The following is a 17,016-nucleotide window of genomic DNA, read 5'->3' on the forward strand; positions in this document are numbered from 1 at the left end:
CAAATGACTTATTTCCTAGTATTTTCATATGTTTGGGCTTTACTAAAATTGCAAAATTGCAGGAGGTACAATTCAAATAAAATCAAACTTCTATCACTTACAATTGTACAGAAAATATTTTAAGAAATCCAACAATAAGAGTAAATGTTAATTTATTCTTTCCTAATGAAATCATCAGGAAAGCAAGTCCATCTTGTATTCAATAAAGATTTTCCCAACATAGTAAAAATGTACAGTTTGAAGCCGGACCATTTCTCTTGTTGTGAATGGAGATAGTAATAAACATGAAATTAAATTTCAAGGAGCAGTTAAGAAGTAAAACAAGTTATAGATCATTTTTTTACTTACTGTCCATTTTAAGAACACATTTCCTTAATAGTCCCTGCCATATGCTGGGTTGACATTATACCCTCTAGTACTTTTAATCCTCTAACAACTTTACATGGCAGGTATTTGCCCCATTTCACAGAAAGCTAAGTAACTACCACATCCCAGTTACGGTAAACAGCCGAGTTAGTGTAGTCTTGGGTCTATCTGACTCCACAGCCCATGTTTCTAAGAGATCACTCTACAGTTAAAAACAATCAAACAAAAAAAAAACCAAAAACAAAACAACCACTTTTTTTTAAGTGATCCATTTAGATTTGTCTCCCATAAGGAAACTCTTAAGTTTCTGCCTATCCATATTAATATCTGGGAATCAATAGTGAGCATTTTGCAGCTGACAATCTAGAGGTAGGAATCAAGATCTTTGTAAGTATTCAAAAGTAAAAGTTCTAAAATATTTTTTCATGGCGCATAATAAACTCCAATGTATAAAATATTCTATTATAGCAGAAAGCCGGTAAAAAAAAAAAATCTATAATTTTGCTGATTAGGGAAAAACTCATAAAAAGAGACATGATTGAAACACTTCTACTATCAATAAGATATAATAGCCTTATTAGAAAGATGTATCTTTTGTTCTCTAAAAAGTGAAACTCTAGGTGAATAATAAAGATAGGCAACTCCCAGCATTTTAACAGGAACTAAACCTTCAAAACTGAAAACTTTATGATTTATTTAAATGTTCACTTCACCAAATGAATTGAAAGATGATCTGTATGCTTCTGTCCTTCCAAATGGCCTGACAAAATGATTGTTATAAAAAGAGGTTTGGTATTTAAGGGGATTGACAATAGCTGCTGACTTCAAATTTTTCTTTATTGACTTTTATAATACACCCATTTAATGATCTGGTAACTCTAACAATGCTGAAAACATAGTGGTATTCAAAAACTCTGTTGAGGGCATGGACGGAGTTTCATGTCCATCCAGGTGCTGCCTTCACGGACAGGAGGGTATATGCTACTCTGCATGTGGATACACTTCACATTTGATAGGTTTTACTTTTCTCTTATTTGGCAATTCTTCAGTATAACTATTGTGACACAATGTATTAGGACAGTGCTCACCACATAAACAGTAGGTAGCTAAGCCCTCTTTAGAAGCCAGTTCCCCCACATCTGGCTGGCTCTCTCAGAAACCTGTGCACTCTAAGTGCCTATGGTAATGTTTAATATCCTAAAACGGAGCATTTCCGCCATAAGGAGACACTTGGTAATAAACTGCTTTATAGTAAATGTTAAGAACACTGAAATAATTAGATAACTCATCTGTTTTATATGAACAGTAATACAGCCACAGTAGAGGCAGAACAACTGCAAATTAAGCAGGTTATACAAGATAATGCAAAATAAACACAATATTCTTGTCTATCAACTTCACAGATCAATTTGAATACAGCAATATCCTACAAATACCTCCCAGAACAAAACACTCAAATGTTGACTTTAGTCAACCTTTCTGGTACACATTAACTGAAGCCAGGTATCACACTGCATCTCTTAAAGCCCAACATAAACCAAAGTGCCTGCCCTAAATCTCACAACCTTCACATGTACTCTACTCACAGGGTCGCTGATGAAGGGTTGGAAAAAAAGAAAGAAGGCAGGTACGGAGACAGGACAATAATTAAATATATCTATCAGACTTAGGCTGAGCAGAAGTTGCTGGCATTATTTCAAATACAGAATTTTTTTTTTCCTATTTACCAAAATCTTAAGTATATGCCATTTCCCTGTTTGCACTCTCAACGGATTCACAAAGTAAAAGAATATTGCATTACAAAATGTGAATTGGCTTGATACAGTAAACAGAAACAGGTATAACCCAAAAGAGTAATTATCTTCTTCAACTCAATTTTCAAATACATTCCCAGTATTCCTAGATAACAATAAATACACATGGAAGTCAATTTTTACAATGATGTACTTCCTCCATTATATAAATCACTTGAATTTTCAAGTTCTTAGGCTTAATTCCTTCACTTATAAGAACCTTATTTTAATGGATGGTGACTTCAGAGTGGAAGAAACAGGAATTCAGTAATTTCAAACGTCTCCCTCCTCAAAAGTATCAAAGATATTTTTAGAATCTTAGAAGATTGTAACAAACCAGGTATCTTGTTTATAGACTAAATCACGTAGGAAGTATTTTTTAAAACACTTTTACTTCATTCTGTGGTAAAGAAAAACAAAAACCTATGTTACAGATGAAATAGTGTTCCGTTCCAAGTTCATATTTTGAAGCCCCAGTACCCAATGTGATGGGACAGGGCCTATAAAGAGGAAATAAAAGTTAAGCAAGGTCATATGGATGGGGCCCTGATCCCAAAGAACTGATGTACTTACGAGAAGAGGAAGAGACACTAGAGCTCGTGGCCTACACAGAGGAAAGGCCATGTAAGGACACAGCAAGAAGGCAGCCCCTTCTGGTGGTATAAGCCAGGAAGAGAGACCTCACTAGAAACTGACTTTTCCAGCATCTTAGTCACTGACTTCTAGCCTCCAGAGCTTTCAACTTAAAATAAATGTCTGTTGTTTAAACCACCCAGTCTGACACTTTTTTTTAATGTGTTACAGCAACACACGCAAACTAATACAACCTCTAAAGATGAAGAGTTTATATTTTTTGAGGTGGTTTTACTCTACCAATAATCCAGGTGAATAAGCAACTAATAGTTTACAAAGATACTCCATTTATAAAGAGAAGAGCCTGGAACAATTTGAAGACTAATTCAGGCCCCAAAAAATCATTTTTATATACATGTGCGATTTTAAAATTAAATAGTCATTTTAGAAAAAGCATAAGGTTTTGAATCATAAAAGATATTACTATGTTATACTTGATTCTGAAAGTACAAGGGGACAATGTCAATAGAGAAGTTCTTTGAGGCAGTGGTCCCCAAGTTTTTTAAGCACCAGGAACCGGTTTCATAGAAGACAATTTTTCCATGAATGGTAGGGATCGTGGGGGGGATGGTTTGGGCATGAAACTGTTCCACCTCAGATCATCAGGCATTAGATTCTCATAAGGAACATGCAACCTAGATCCTTCATATATGCAGTTCACAGTAGGGTTCAGACTCCTATGAGAATCTAATGCTGCTGCTGATTTGACAGGAGGCAGAGCTTAGGTGGTGCTCAGCTCCTGCTGTGCAACCCGGTTCCTAACAGGCCATGGACCAGTACCAGTTAGAGGCCCAGGAAGTTGGGGACCCCTGCTTTAAGGAGTCTAAATTAGTTAAACCTTCATACTGGAGAACAGTACCATAAAAATCTTAAAATAGAAATGCTATTTCTTCTGAAACCAAACAGTATTTGCTCTATATGAGGAAAAAAATTTCAGTAGTACCATCTTCTGTTCTTGTACCTTGCCTCAAGATTATATAAAATTTGATACTTTTTGCAACTTAATGCTGACCTTATTAATATGCAGAGTAAAAGCCATAAATTATATGAGCTTTTGGCCATCACTCTGTCCTTGGGACTTCTAAATTCTTAGTGACAAGAAGTTAATTATTAGATCATGGGGTAACTAATATTTCTACAGGATTCACCCTTTCTCTCAGCAGTAAGGATAAAGCCACTTCCAATTTCCGGTAGAAGTAAAGAAGAATGAGTAAGTTCTTATGCATTCAGGACAATTTTTTTTAAAAACCCTTGGCAGGTGTGTGGACATAAGTGTTTATAAACAAACACATTTTAGATATGCACTGTTGGATGTCTATCAGAGAGGTATGGTACAGGGTATCAAGATTCTTGAACTTTGATCACATCTTTCTTTTACAAACTACTACTTCTTGAGTGCTCCTATGTGCCAGGGACTCTTTTCAGGCAATTAACTCAATTATCTCATTTAATTCTCACAATGCTACAAGGTAGAGATCATTATCCCTATACTACAATGAGAAAACAACATTTCAGAGAGGTCAAATATAATCACCCAAATGTTTTCAATTAAAAAGTGCCAAAACTAGGATATCTCTGAATCCAAAACCCATGTTTTGCTGTATGTCTTGCCTTCTGTGTGTGTGTATGTATATCTATCTATCTATCTATATATATATCTAGATATATATATTTTAAGATACAGATGTTGATATGGTTTGGCTCTGTGTCCCAACCCAAATCTCACCTTGAATTGTACTAATCCCCATGTCGTGGGATGGACTCGATGGGAGGTAACTGAATCATGGGGGTGGGTTTTCTTCCATGCCATTCTTGTAATAGTGAATAAGTCTCAAGAGATCAGATGGTTTTATAAAGGGGAGTCCCCCTGCATATGCTCTCCTGCCTGCTGCCATGTAAGATGTGCCTCTGCTCTTCCTTCGCCTTCTGCCATGATTGTGAGGCCTCCCAACCATGTGAAACAGTGAGTCCATTAAACCTCTTTCCTTTATAAATTACCCAGTCTTGGGTATGTCTTTATTAGCAGCATAAGAACAGACTAATACAGATGTCTAAGCATATTCCTTACTCCCAATCTTAAGGAACTATAAACTATCACAAAGCATTGTTTATATACTATTGGATGTTTAAACCAATCATCTTAATCCACACAAGTTTGATAATAATGTTTTTTGATATCTGTGAGATGAATAAAACCACTATTGGCTGAGGAGTTCTATGTGCTAACAATTTTCTAGAAGACTTAAGAGATAATAATAATGCAAAAGTCACTGTATAGTAAATGTGACCTCAGGTAGAGTACCTTAGAAAACTCCCAGATGCAATTGTTAAGTTCCCTATGGTGTCTGCATTCTTCATCACTACAATGATTCTTGAAATTGAACTTAAGTAGACAAAGGCATTTGGCTACTGTTATATCCAGTATGATTAATATATTACTACTGTAAAAAGCAAAGTACCCATTTCCTCATTCTCATCCTATATCAAATTAGATAATATCTGTCAAAGTTCTGTAACCTATTATATATAGGTAAAAGAATTATTTTAAGTATCTTATTTCCTTTCTCTAATTCTGTATGCAAATTACAGAGGGTCCAGTTTGCAGTAAGTTTTATTCATTTTAAAATTACCTATAAAAGAATAATGTAAGTCTATTATACACTAAGTTTTAGGAAAAGTTGTAAGGTTCAAAACATCAAGAAACTCTTGGATTGTATCCCTAAAACTTGTCACTGACAGCATTCCACGTAACCACAAAAAGATTCATGGTCAAATAATTTGACATGTTAAATAGATTAATTTACTGAAGAACTTCCTGGAATCTTTAATACATTATGTGCACTCTGTCTCTTAAAAAGCAGTAGATGGTATTTTGCAGATATAATAGTTAAAATACGTACTGTTTCTCCCTATCAGTCTTTCCCTATCCCCTCTTACAAGGCCACTCTCTCACATGATGCAGGTTTCACTCTGTGACATGCTCTAGCCAATTAAACATGAGAGTTAATGATATGTGCCACTTCCAAGCACCCTTGTTAAGAGTCATAGTTCCATCACTTTTCTCTTTCCTCTTTCCTCTGCAAGACATGTACGTGCCAGAAAGACTGCTCCTTCAGCTTTGGTTCAGGAATGAAGAGGACACAGAGCAGAGTGGCAGGAGACTAATTAGGGACATGAACATAAATGAGAAATAAATGTTTATTGCCATAAACCACTAAGATTTGGAGGCTCTTCTGATATTGAAATGTAATTGACTAAGTTGACTGATCTGTTTCCCAGATTTATTGAACCCTGGCATCCTTTTGCCAAGTAACATCTTCTAGGATTTGTTTCCTCAATTACTCCTGGTTTTGTATGGCATCTTTTCTATTTCTCAGTTAATACTGTATTTAAGACAAACATATAGGTCAGCTAGAAAGTATGCAGTGTTAGCCATCTGCAATTAAGCTTCCATTTTAAATTTTATCATTAGTGTGAATTTCTGTCAATTTCTGCTTATAGTCAATAAAACATTCAATTGCAATAATCTGATTAACATTCAGAAATCGTTGGCTCAGATGGCTACTTAGTGAAATCTGCCATAGTAATCTTGGTTAATTACTTAGTTTTTCTGAATAGGTCAGATAAAGGGTCCGGACTTTGCTTTCTGTATATGTATTCATATTTAGCAAATTCAGAATACTGCTACCAATTCCATTTTCTTTAAACCTCACCATACTCAACTCTCTTTTAGATTAGCAAATGAGAACATACTTAAAATTTCAGTATCAATTTTTGAAAATTCCATAGTCTATACTGCTGACTCAATAAAACCATAATTAACTGTATTCTGGCTGGCATTCTTAAATTCAGAATTTGTATTAATATTTGTAACAAATGTGCCTTGAAGGATAGCACAGTGAAGAAGAAAAACAATAATTAAATTCCAATCTTCTCACTGGCATTAAAGTTCTGTTGTTGTTTAAATCCCCTATTATAAATATACATTCAAGTAAATCATATACATTTTACTATGTGTACAATCCTAGACAATGACTTTTAGGAGACTGGTTCAGAGGCCTTATATTTATGCTGACATCACAGAAGCAACATTCAGTGATATAGTTACCAAAAGGGAAAGGTAGACACATAATCTAGACAGATGTAATAAGCTACAAAATATACTTTAAAACAGAAAAGGTTTTGGATTAATCTTAATTAAAAAGTTAAAGAATAAGTTCCTTTCCTGAAACTATAACTAAACAATATTTACTATATTTGCTCATTTTAATTCACAACAGTTTCCTCAGTCTTATATATCATCAGTTCACCATAAAGTATTCAGATACCAGTAAAGCAATCCCACATCTGATTCCCAGATTGGGGAAACTCTATGCATTTAAGTAATTATTATTAAAACTAATTTTAAAATATTATTGCCATACATTAAAGTTAAAAACTTTTTCCCCTAAAACAACAGCTTTGAAAATAACTAACATACAAAGGGACAGTTACAGTATCTGCAAGTTTCAGAATTTTATATAATTTGGCACATGTATATATTTTAAAATCTCAACTTTTTCCTTCATTATGTGGTTTTCATATTTAAAGTGGTTTCAAGATGCAGCTACACCCACCTCTATTATTTTTAACAGGTAAGAAAAACTCCATAATGCTTCGATACTGATTCATTTTTCAATTAAAGCCAACAGGAGTACAAAAAGCAGCTTTTGGGGGAATAGATCAATTTAATACCTATTTAGGTATATAACCTCTAAGTATCTAGGACTTTAGAAAACTGACTTTCACCAATAACGCAGTACTGTGGAGAAACGAATCAGAGATTTTGAAACGGCTAGTTTTAAAATTTTCATGATTTTAAAAGAAAATTTAACTTACTTGATAATGGAAATTAATAAAAGTCACACTTTAAAAAATAATAAAATTGACAAGAAAAAAAATATCCAATTATCACACTTCCTTGATCAAGATGGATGATGGGGAAAAGTCGAGACCAGCTCTGACAGCACATAGTTCTTGACTGCCTCACTGCTTCCAGGTAAGTTAGTAAGATGGACCTTCACAACAGCTCTTACCAGTCAAGTCAAGACTTTCCATTGTGATTTCAGTGGAACATCAGAACTTCCAGCTTCTGTGATGCAGCAGGATTCTGTGAAGGATTCATAAAAAAGTAGTTAAAATGGTGAGCCAGGAAGGTCTTTCAAATAAAGCTGACATTCATTCTCTTTAGCAAAATAATCTCCAAATAAAATGAATTACCAACCAAACAATCAACATGAGGCAAATCTCCCTATGCCAATGCTAGTTAGAGAAAGTGGCCTAAAGTGTTTACTGTCAATTTTAACAAAAAGACGGTCATTAAAATTATTCAATGGAAATTCTGAGATTAAGGTTACACATACTAAGAACTAATCATGGGCAGTAACTTCTTGGCCTTTTGGCTATAATTAAGTGTAGAATTACAGGCAAATCCCCTGGAAAAACGTAGGGTTAAATTGACACCCTGAGTAAATCCAAGTTATTTTAAATGACTGGCCCCACTCAACTAGATAAACTGTGATTCAGATATTAATATTTAAGATTTACCTTTTAAATAATTTAAAGTTAATAGGGCAAGATAGTAAAAACGAACAAACAAGAAAGCAGCCCGGGGTGAGGGGTCCAAATAGAAAATAATTTTTATTTTTTAAGGATAAAGGATGAAGTAAATATAAGATCAAAATCAGTGAAATGGTGTACATGTAAACTAAATGGAATTTTATTTTAATAACACTGCAAATATATATCCCTAAACCATATCATTTCTAAGAATTCAAAAGTTATCATTTATGTTTCTTTGTAAGACAGATTTAGGTTGCTTCAGTGGTGAAACTAAATCCACACTCAACTAAAAGAAATAATTCCCTGCTCTAGGCAGATTATGACAATATATTTCTTCTCAATCTGTAAGCTACATACTGTGGAAACTGAATATCATAAGAAACCCTCCAAATTTTATCTGGCTATTACAAATGGCCACATGAGTAGCCTCAGAAAAGCAGTTGCAGCATAGTCTGGTCTGCATTTAAATCACTAGTATTTCAGAGAGCGTTCTGATTTGATGGAAATGAGTGGTGATGTGAGACATCAGAAAGGCAGGTGGGCCAGCAGGGGCAAATGCCCTAAGTATGAGCACAGCCCTACAGAACGGTGACTTGAACGTGCCCTGAGACCAACGCCTGGGCAGATTTTCATCTGAGCCACCTGGTACCTGTCTGTGTTCTCTGGGTCCCACTTTGGCTTACTTTTAACCTCCAATCACCCCCACAGGGCCTTGGCTTCCTGAGTCCCGGTGATTAGCTCCACTGCCTCATTAGGAACTTGTCTTTCCCTTTTCAAGGCCTCTGCTTCCCACCCATGACACTGCACACTCCCTTCCCAGTCCTAGCCAGCACTGATCTGGCACAGCCCAGGATTCCCTCTGAGAAACTTCATAATGGCAGGTGGGACAGCCATGTATTATATATTATTTGTCCCTTACAAACAGGGCATCTGACTTGGCATCTGAAAAACCTATCTTACAGATGTGGCCTAAACCACCACTGAAACATGCTGAAGCAACTGGCTTTTTGGCACAGCTCTCACACTCCCCCTTGAGGTGCTGTTTTAAAAAGCTTTTTATTCTAAAAAAAGGTGAGGTGCCACCTGTTACAATGAGGCAGATTCCCAATTAGCGTTAATGTCCAGCATAACATTCAAAGGCACGTCATTGCAAAATCCCCTAGTATGCCAAATCTGTGTTTTGCACCCTGATGTCACTACTACCTAGTCAGTGCAGAAGGGACTCTGAGGTAACCATGCTGCCCACTTACACAGAAGAATATTTAATCCCCATGAATGACTGCTTTTCTGATATTTTCATCAATTCTCTGGGTAATAGATTAAGCTTTAACTAACTCATTTTCATACATACCCCTAATTCAATCAAGCTCAATAAAAGTCATTCTGGACTGCAATTATTTGCTAAGGAACAATTACATTCAAATGAAAAAAAGATTGCTGGGCATGATACCATGCATGGTACAGACGCCTCTCCATTTATGCAGTAAAAACAACAACAAAAATAGCCAAACTGCTGGAAAAGGAAATAAGGATTGTTTTTCCTCATCCTTCGGAAGACAGAATACTCATGCTTTTATACCTTAAAAATGGGGGACGCAGGGGATGAAAAAGCAAATTTTTAAATTATTGCTTTCAACTACATTTATGCTTTCAAAGAGGCTGTATTTCTAATCTAAGAGCCAGCATGACTTCTGAGACCCAAAGCAAGTACAGGTCACAAACTAGGAGTTCTAATACCCACTTTTCCACAAAACCATCCACTGACTTCCTCCATTTCCTCAGTAGGTACTGTATTCCAATTTCCACTTTATAATGCAAGTTTTCTTAAAAGACTTTTCCTACTATAAAACTACTTCTCCACCTTTATGTGAATACAATTCTTATCTTCTGATCAACTCACTATTTCATATACTACATGTTGATAAAATGAACTTAATCACCAAGCTTTAACTTCCATGTAATATAATGTAGTCGTGCTTGTAGTCAAAAAATTCTTGATTTAATTAAAGCCTTCCCTGTCCTGGGCGTGCATAACCCTTTCCCACTCCATATATTCTGTTATTCCCAACAGTGGCCTCAGACACATTATGCAATTTATAGTACTGAAAATGATGTTGTTATACCAACTGTTATGCAATTTTGGCCAATGAATTCCATGCCTCAGGTCACTGTTGTCCACTACAGGCTAAAGGCCTAGAAATGATAAACTGACAGTCTGATCTCTAGTTAAATCATTTGCTGAAATAAAATATCTTCATATAAAGATAACTGCAGGAACATATATACACTCACATACACACACATATAAAATAAAAGTGACAACATAAACTATGAATAAAGACAAAACTTTTGTTAAAATCACCCATCTGTCTTTTACAGTTGAAGCTTAAACCACAGCTGTTTCACAGGCATTTCTGGCCAGGCACCAGTCTTTAACTGAAATTACAATGTCAGCTACACTGAGAATGGAAATCTCTCTCAAAAAAAAATGCAAATCTGAATTACCTCTTTGTCACCTTCCCACCCCTACCTTGGCATTTCCTCATTACTCCCAGAGCCTTTCAGTTGAAAAACATTAAATATAAACAGGTCTTAAGAGTTCCCTAGATAATTTGGCAGTAAACCAAAGGAACTACTAAGTAATTACAGATTTGTCCATATTGTTTGGATTCTCCAAAAACAGTATCAGAAAACACTAGGTAGCAGGGACAGAAGACTACAGCATTCATTGTTTCAGATGGGCCCTTTATAATAGCAGACGAAAGATTTGCAAATCCTCTCCCCTCCAGTACTCAATATTGAACCAAGTATAAACTTATTTTTTAAAATGACCAGCAAGGTGTGGTGGCTCACACCTATAATCCCAGCATTTTGGAAGGCCTAGGCAGGTAGATCACTTGAGCTCAGGAGTTCAAAACCAGCCCGGGCATCATGGTGAAATCCCATTTCTACTAAAAATACAGAAATTAGCTGGGCATGATGGTGTGGGCCTATAGTTCCAGCTACTCAGAAGGCGGAGGCAGGAGAATCGCTTAAACCCGGGAGGTGGACGTAGCAGTGAGCTGAGATAGGGCCACTGCACTCCAACCTGGGCATCAGTCCCGAAAAAACAAAAAAACAAAACAAACAAACAAAAAAAAACCCCCCAAAAAAGAAAAATTACCTACCACCTACCTATATGCCAACAGAATAGCAAGGCAAATGATGTAGGCTTTTACTATTTGGGAAATTACTAACCGACTATGCATTAACACTGCAAAAACTATTATAACAGAGTGGGCACGCTGGCTCACGCCTGTTAATCCCAGCACTTTGGGAGGTCGAGGCAGGTGGATCACCTGAGGTCAGGAGTTTAAGACCAGCCTGGCCAACATGGCGAAACCTTGTCTCTACTAAAAACACAAAAACTAGTTGGGCATGGTGTTGGGTGCCTATAATCCCAGCTACTTCGGAGGCTGAGGCAGTGGAATCACTTGAACCCGGGAGACGGAGGTTGTACTGAGCCAAGATTGCACTACTGCACACCAGCCTGGGCAACAGAGCAAGACTCCATCTTACAAAACAACAACAACCACCAAACAGCTATTATAAAAGAGTTACTCCTTTCTTAAAGCTGATGAGATATAGTTGGGTGATCACATACACAAACACACAAAGTTAAATATTAATAGCATAATATGTAATAAATGTCAAAATGGTAAGCAAAGAAATTTTTTAAAGTTAGAATATTCCAGGGGATCTCTACACAGGAGATGAATAAAACTGGAGCCTGAACCAACGGCAATTGGGAATACAGACAGACAGGATGGAGGAGAGTGTTAAAAGCCTAGGATGAGCAAAGTTTCAATATTAAAGCAAGCATGACTTGCTGGAAGGGATAGGAGGCATATGCAGCAGATCTGGTTGAAGTACAGGGTTCACATGAGAAAGTAGGACATGAAATGTGGGCAAATGAGAAAGCAATGTGATTTGCTCTTTTTTCTCTCCATAGTTTCCTAAATAGCAGACTAATGTTAGCAGCATGGTGGTATACTAAGCATACTGGCCTTAGGTTTACTATCCTGCAATTGTGGGCCAATTCCTGAGCCTCTCTGAGCCTCTATTCCTCCTCAGCAAAATTGGGATAACAATCCCTACATCTCTAATGGTTGCCTTCAGAATTATCAGAAGATATTATAAATTCACAGCATTTGGTATACAAGAGGTGCTCAATAAATGTCAGTAATCTCATTAGACATAAAACTAAGGGGTAGAAAAGCATTGAATAAAGTTACATTGTGAACACACTTAAGTTTGCCTTGACTATTCTCAGCATTTGGATGCTGAATGAATTGCTACTTCTCAAGTGTTATTTCACCACAGCTTTTATTTTAATTTAGATGGCTTTCATATATATTTAATTCTGACAGTCTCACTTTTAATCCTATCAATTTCAATGTACATTAGCTGATTTAACAATACAAATATCTTATTATAATGAGGACTTGCCTTAAGCTTTTTGCTGCAAGGGCCATGGTGGAACCATGAATGTTTGCAGTTTCCATAAGTGGAGATGTAAAATGAGTCGGCATTAGTCCAGTCAGATGCCTCTTTTAAACATGAATTGTATCAACGAGACCTTCTCAGGGATGGGACATCACACATTTAAGGCAAAAAAGTTTCACTTCCAGGAAGGGTATAAAAACATGTTTGCCAGCAGCTACATCAGGAATAATGACAGGGAAGCTCCAGGATCTTTGGGAAGATCATAAGCTCTATCAAGCCACTGAGAACTAAGCTGGAAAATAAACAGTGAAGATAACCCCAACCCCACAGGATACCCCTCAGAGATTGGGTTAGCTGAAGAAAACCTTGACTTACACTCTTTAGGCACCAGTCGGCACCTTCAGGAAGGGGTTCTGCAAATGAAACCCACCGGAGAAACCTTAAGACCACCTTGTCTGTTGAGGCAAGAAAGTGTTTCCTTGGCTGCTTTCACGTCAGCAATAATTTGGCAATAATTTGCAATATATAAAAAAATCACATTCTTAATAAAAAAAATTTAGTCCAAAGTCATTTGATAAAAAGGGAAGTCATTAATTATCAGTTTACATAATTTTAAATGGAAAATATTCAGTTCCAAGAAGCAAAGGACACTGATCTCTTATTTTCCCTTATTAATATATTAAATAATGTCATTTAACAGCATATTTGGATCAAAAATTATAATATATTCCTTTGCTTTTTTGAGACAGGGTCTCGCTCTGTCGCCCAGGCTGGAGTGCAATGGTGCAATCTCGGCTCACTGCAACCTCTGCCTGCTGGGCTCAGGTGATCTTCTCACCTCAGCCTCCTAAGTAGCTGGGACTATAAGCACACGCCACCACACCTGGCTAATTTGTCTCTGTGTGTGTGTGTGAATTTTTATTTTTTATTTTTTTCATAGAGGAGCGGTTTCTCCACATTACCCACACTGGCATCTTTAACTCCTGAGCTCAAACAGTCCTCTCACCTTGGCCTCCCAAAATATGGAATTACAGGCATTAGCCACTGTGCCTGGTCATATGTTACTTTTAAAAAACAAAAAACTATTGTCCAGAAAAAGTACCTGTTTCAAGTGTGTCTAATGTATTTGCAGCAAATCGCTGAAAGATTTGTTCCAGATATATTAATTGCAAGGATATTCCTGATAATGACACAAAGGAGTCTGTTCAAGTGACCAATGGCAACTGTCAATATGCTCCTTTAAAGTAACTTATTACAAAGCAGTTATCCTTGAGACAAAGAATATCACATGGCAATTAGTTGTTTTAAATCAGAAAACTAGGCTGGGTTCCATGGCTCATGCCCATAATTCTAACAGTTTGGGAGGCCAAGGCAGGAGGATCACCTGAACCATGGAGTTCAAAACCAGCCTGGGCAACACACTGAGAAGACCTTGCCTGTACAAAATATTTTAAAAATTGCTGGGCATAGTGATGTACGCCTATAGTCCCAGCTACTTGGGAGGCTGAGGTGGGAGGACTGCTTGAGACCAGGAGTTCGAGATCAGCCTAGGCAACACAGTGAGACCTGCCTGTACAAATTATTTCTTTTAATTAGTTTTGCTTGGTAGTTTGCGTCGATAGTTAGTACCAGTTACTTGGAAAGCCGAGGTGGGAGGATGGCTTAAGCCTGGTAGTTCAAGGCTGCAGGGAGCCATGATTGCACCACTGCCTTCCACTTGGGTAACAGAGTAAGATCCTGTCTCAATGCCTTGAGAAAGAAAGAAAAGGAAGGAAAGAAAGGAAAGGAAAGAAGAAAGTAAAGGGAAGGAGAAAAGAAGGGAGGGAAGGAAGGAATCCAAGAAATTTTCCTTAGAGTCCATCAGGGAAGTCCAATCACATTTCCATAGCTGAAGCCAAGTAGGACCCAGAAAGTTTAAGTGACTACACAAAAGACCATCAGCTGGTTTATGACAGAGCTGTGACAACATCCCAGGTCTTCACATTGCTTTTCTCATGACTTCACACTGCTGCCCTTGTAGGAGTTGATGTTTTTCCCTATCACACATCCTGTGAAATCACAGGACGACAGAATGTTGGAGGCAGATAAGAGTCTGAAGCCACTCAGTTCAACCCATCAACCACACAGCCAAGACAGAGGCAGAGGTAGCCCAGAACCCAAGGCTACTGCCATGGTCAGTACACTTGCCCTGTATCACACTGCCCTTCTGGAATATGATCAATCCGTTTGATCTGCAGTTTGTCATCCACAGACTAGCAGGAGGCTCCAGACCAGATTACAACGCATCCCTACTCTTCCTGTGTTCCTCTACAGAAGCGTTCAGCTGGAAAAGTATCATAAAACCAGGGCCTAAGTTTTTACTGTCAATGTTCAGTCAGAATCAGAAAATGTTTCTTGGCTCTAAAACACTTTCTCCTTTCTAGTCTGAGGGCAAAGAAAGATGCCTTCTACAGCCTGTTAGCTGTAGCAGTGAGCATGTAAAATATTTCCTTGTGTTCCTAAATATTCCTATAAATACCTTAGAATAAAAAGTTAATGTCAGTGTAGACGGTATAGAGGTATTCTCTGTAGTTTCCACACAATTTTGTTGTGAACCTAAAACTTCTAAAAAAAAAAAAAGTCTACTATTTTTTAAAAAGTTAATGTCCGTTTATTACATTCTAACTACATTAAAATTATATACTGACTGAAGAATAAATAGCAAGCCAATGCCAGTTGAGAATATATGAAGAGCAACTCTCCTTTAAATGCTCACCGCATTAGAAACTCCTAGTACAAATTAAAATTATGTTCTCCATTAAAACTAAGCACATTCTCTACAGTAACAACCTCTGTATAATATAAATGCTCTACCAATAATTAATCCTCAATAAATGCCCTCTGCATTAGATCTACTGCTCCCATAGCAGTCAATATTTAAAGAAATACAAAACATTTAGTTTAGATTAAGCCAATTCAAAATAGCAAAGGAAATATTCTCCAACTATTTCCATTGGTAGACATAGGGTTATCCTTTGTCACTAATTCCAGTGTAGTAACCCACAGAAATCAGTGCTATACCACTCCGGGGGCCACCAATTATAAGTACTACAAGGCAAATGGCAAAAGGCTTATCCCGAAGCAGCCTAAGAGATACCTGTAATAGCCATGGTTTTTAATACTGCTAATAAGTATTTTGAAATTTTAACTTCTTATATAATTAACAAAATCAGATTTTGTCACCTTTCAAGTTAAAAAGGAGTCTCATACAGAAACTTTATTTAAATAGCAGAATAATCAGCTACATAAGTGTATTTTCCATACTGGCTTTTCTTAAGCAGCAAATTATAGACATGTATGTTTTTTGCCTGTTCATCATACAGTCCCCCCACCCCCATTCCCTGGTAAAAGCACTTAGATTTTTAGGAAAATACTCCATGTACCTTGAATGTATATATATTTTGGGAAAATAGTCCATGGCTCCTTGAGTGGAACTGACCTAATTCTACCTGAGTTCCAGGTATAGAACTATCACCCAGGCTTGGCCACTCAGCTTATTCCATGTTCGTGAACACCGCAGCTGGGTGATGAATGGGTACGAAACCTGAATCATGGCAAAGCATGCAAAATAAATAATACAAAGTTTATGCTATATTATTCCCAGTGCCCAAAGGGAAAGGAGATAGAGAGTAGAGCAATTAGCAGTTTTGTTGAAATAAAAGTACTGGCTGGGCGCGGTGGCTCACGCCTGTAATCCCAGCACTTTGGGAGGCCGAGGCAGGAGGATCACGAGGTCAGGAGTCCGAGACCATCGTGGCCAACACGGTGAAACGCCATCTCTACTAAAAATACAAAAATGAGCCGGGCATAGTGGTGGGTGCCTGTTAATCCCAGCTACTCCGGAGGCTGAGGCAGGAGAATCACTTGAACCCAGGAGGCGGAGCTTGGAGTAAGCCAACATGGTGCCACTGCACTCCAGCCTGGGGAACGGGGTGAGAATCTATCTCAAAAAACAACACACAAAAAAAGATGAAAATACTGAACCACATATATACTTCCTGAAAAGAAAGGAAAGAGAATACTGATTTATTTTACTCTATTTCAAATCCTAACCTCAATAACTTTATTCAAAATTTTTGGCACATGATGATATTCAATA

The 17,016-nt window shown here is 37.2% G+C and overlaps 1 protein-coding gene across 23 annotated transcripts in view; it reads right to left on the bottom strand.

Annotated features, from left to right (window-relative positions):
* BBX (BBX high mobility group box domain containing) overlaps nucleotides 1-17,016 on the bottom strand; it is a 279,823-nt gene that overhangs the window by 153,404 nt on the left and 109,403 nt on the right. For all 23 annotated transcript variants that reach the window (XM_077993981.1, XM_077993978.1, XM_077993976.1 and 20 more), the window contains one exon: nucleotides 7,868-7,941. The gene's annotated coding sequence lies outside the window, so the exon portion shown is untranslated. The remainder of the gene's footprint in view (nucleotides 1-7,867; nucleotides 7,942-17,016) is intronic.

This window comes from Macaca mulatta, chromosome 2, assembly GCF_049350105.2.
Source record: "Macaca mulatta isolate MMU2019108-1 chromosome 2, T2T-MMU8v2.0, whole genome shotgun sequence".
NCBI lineage: Eukaryota > Metazoa > Chordata > Mammalia > Primates > Cercopithecidae > Macaca > Macaca mulatta.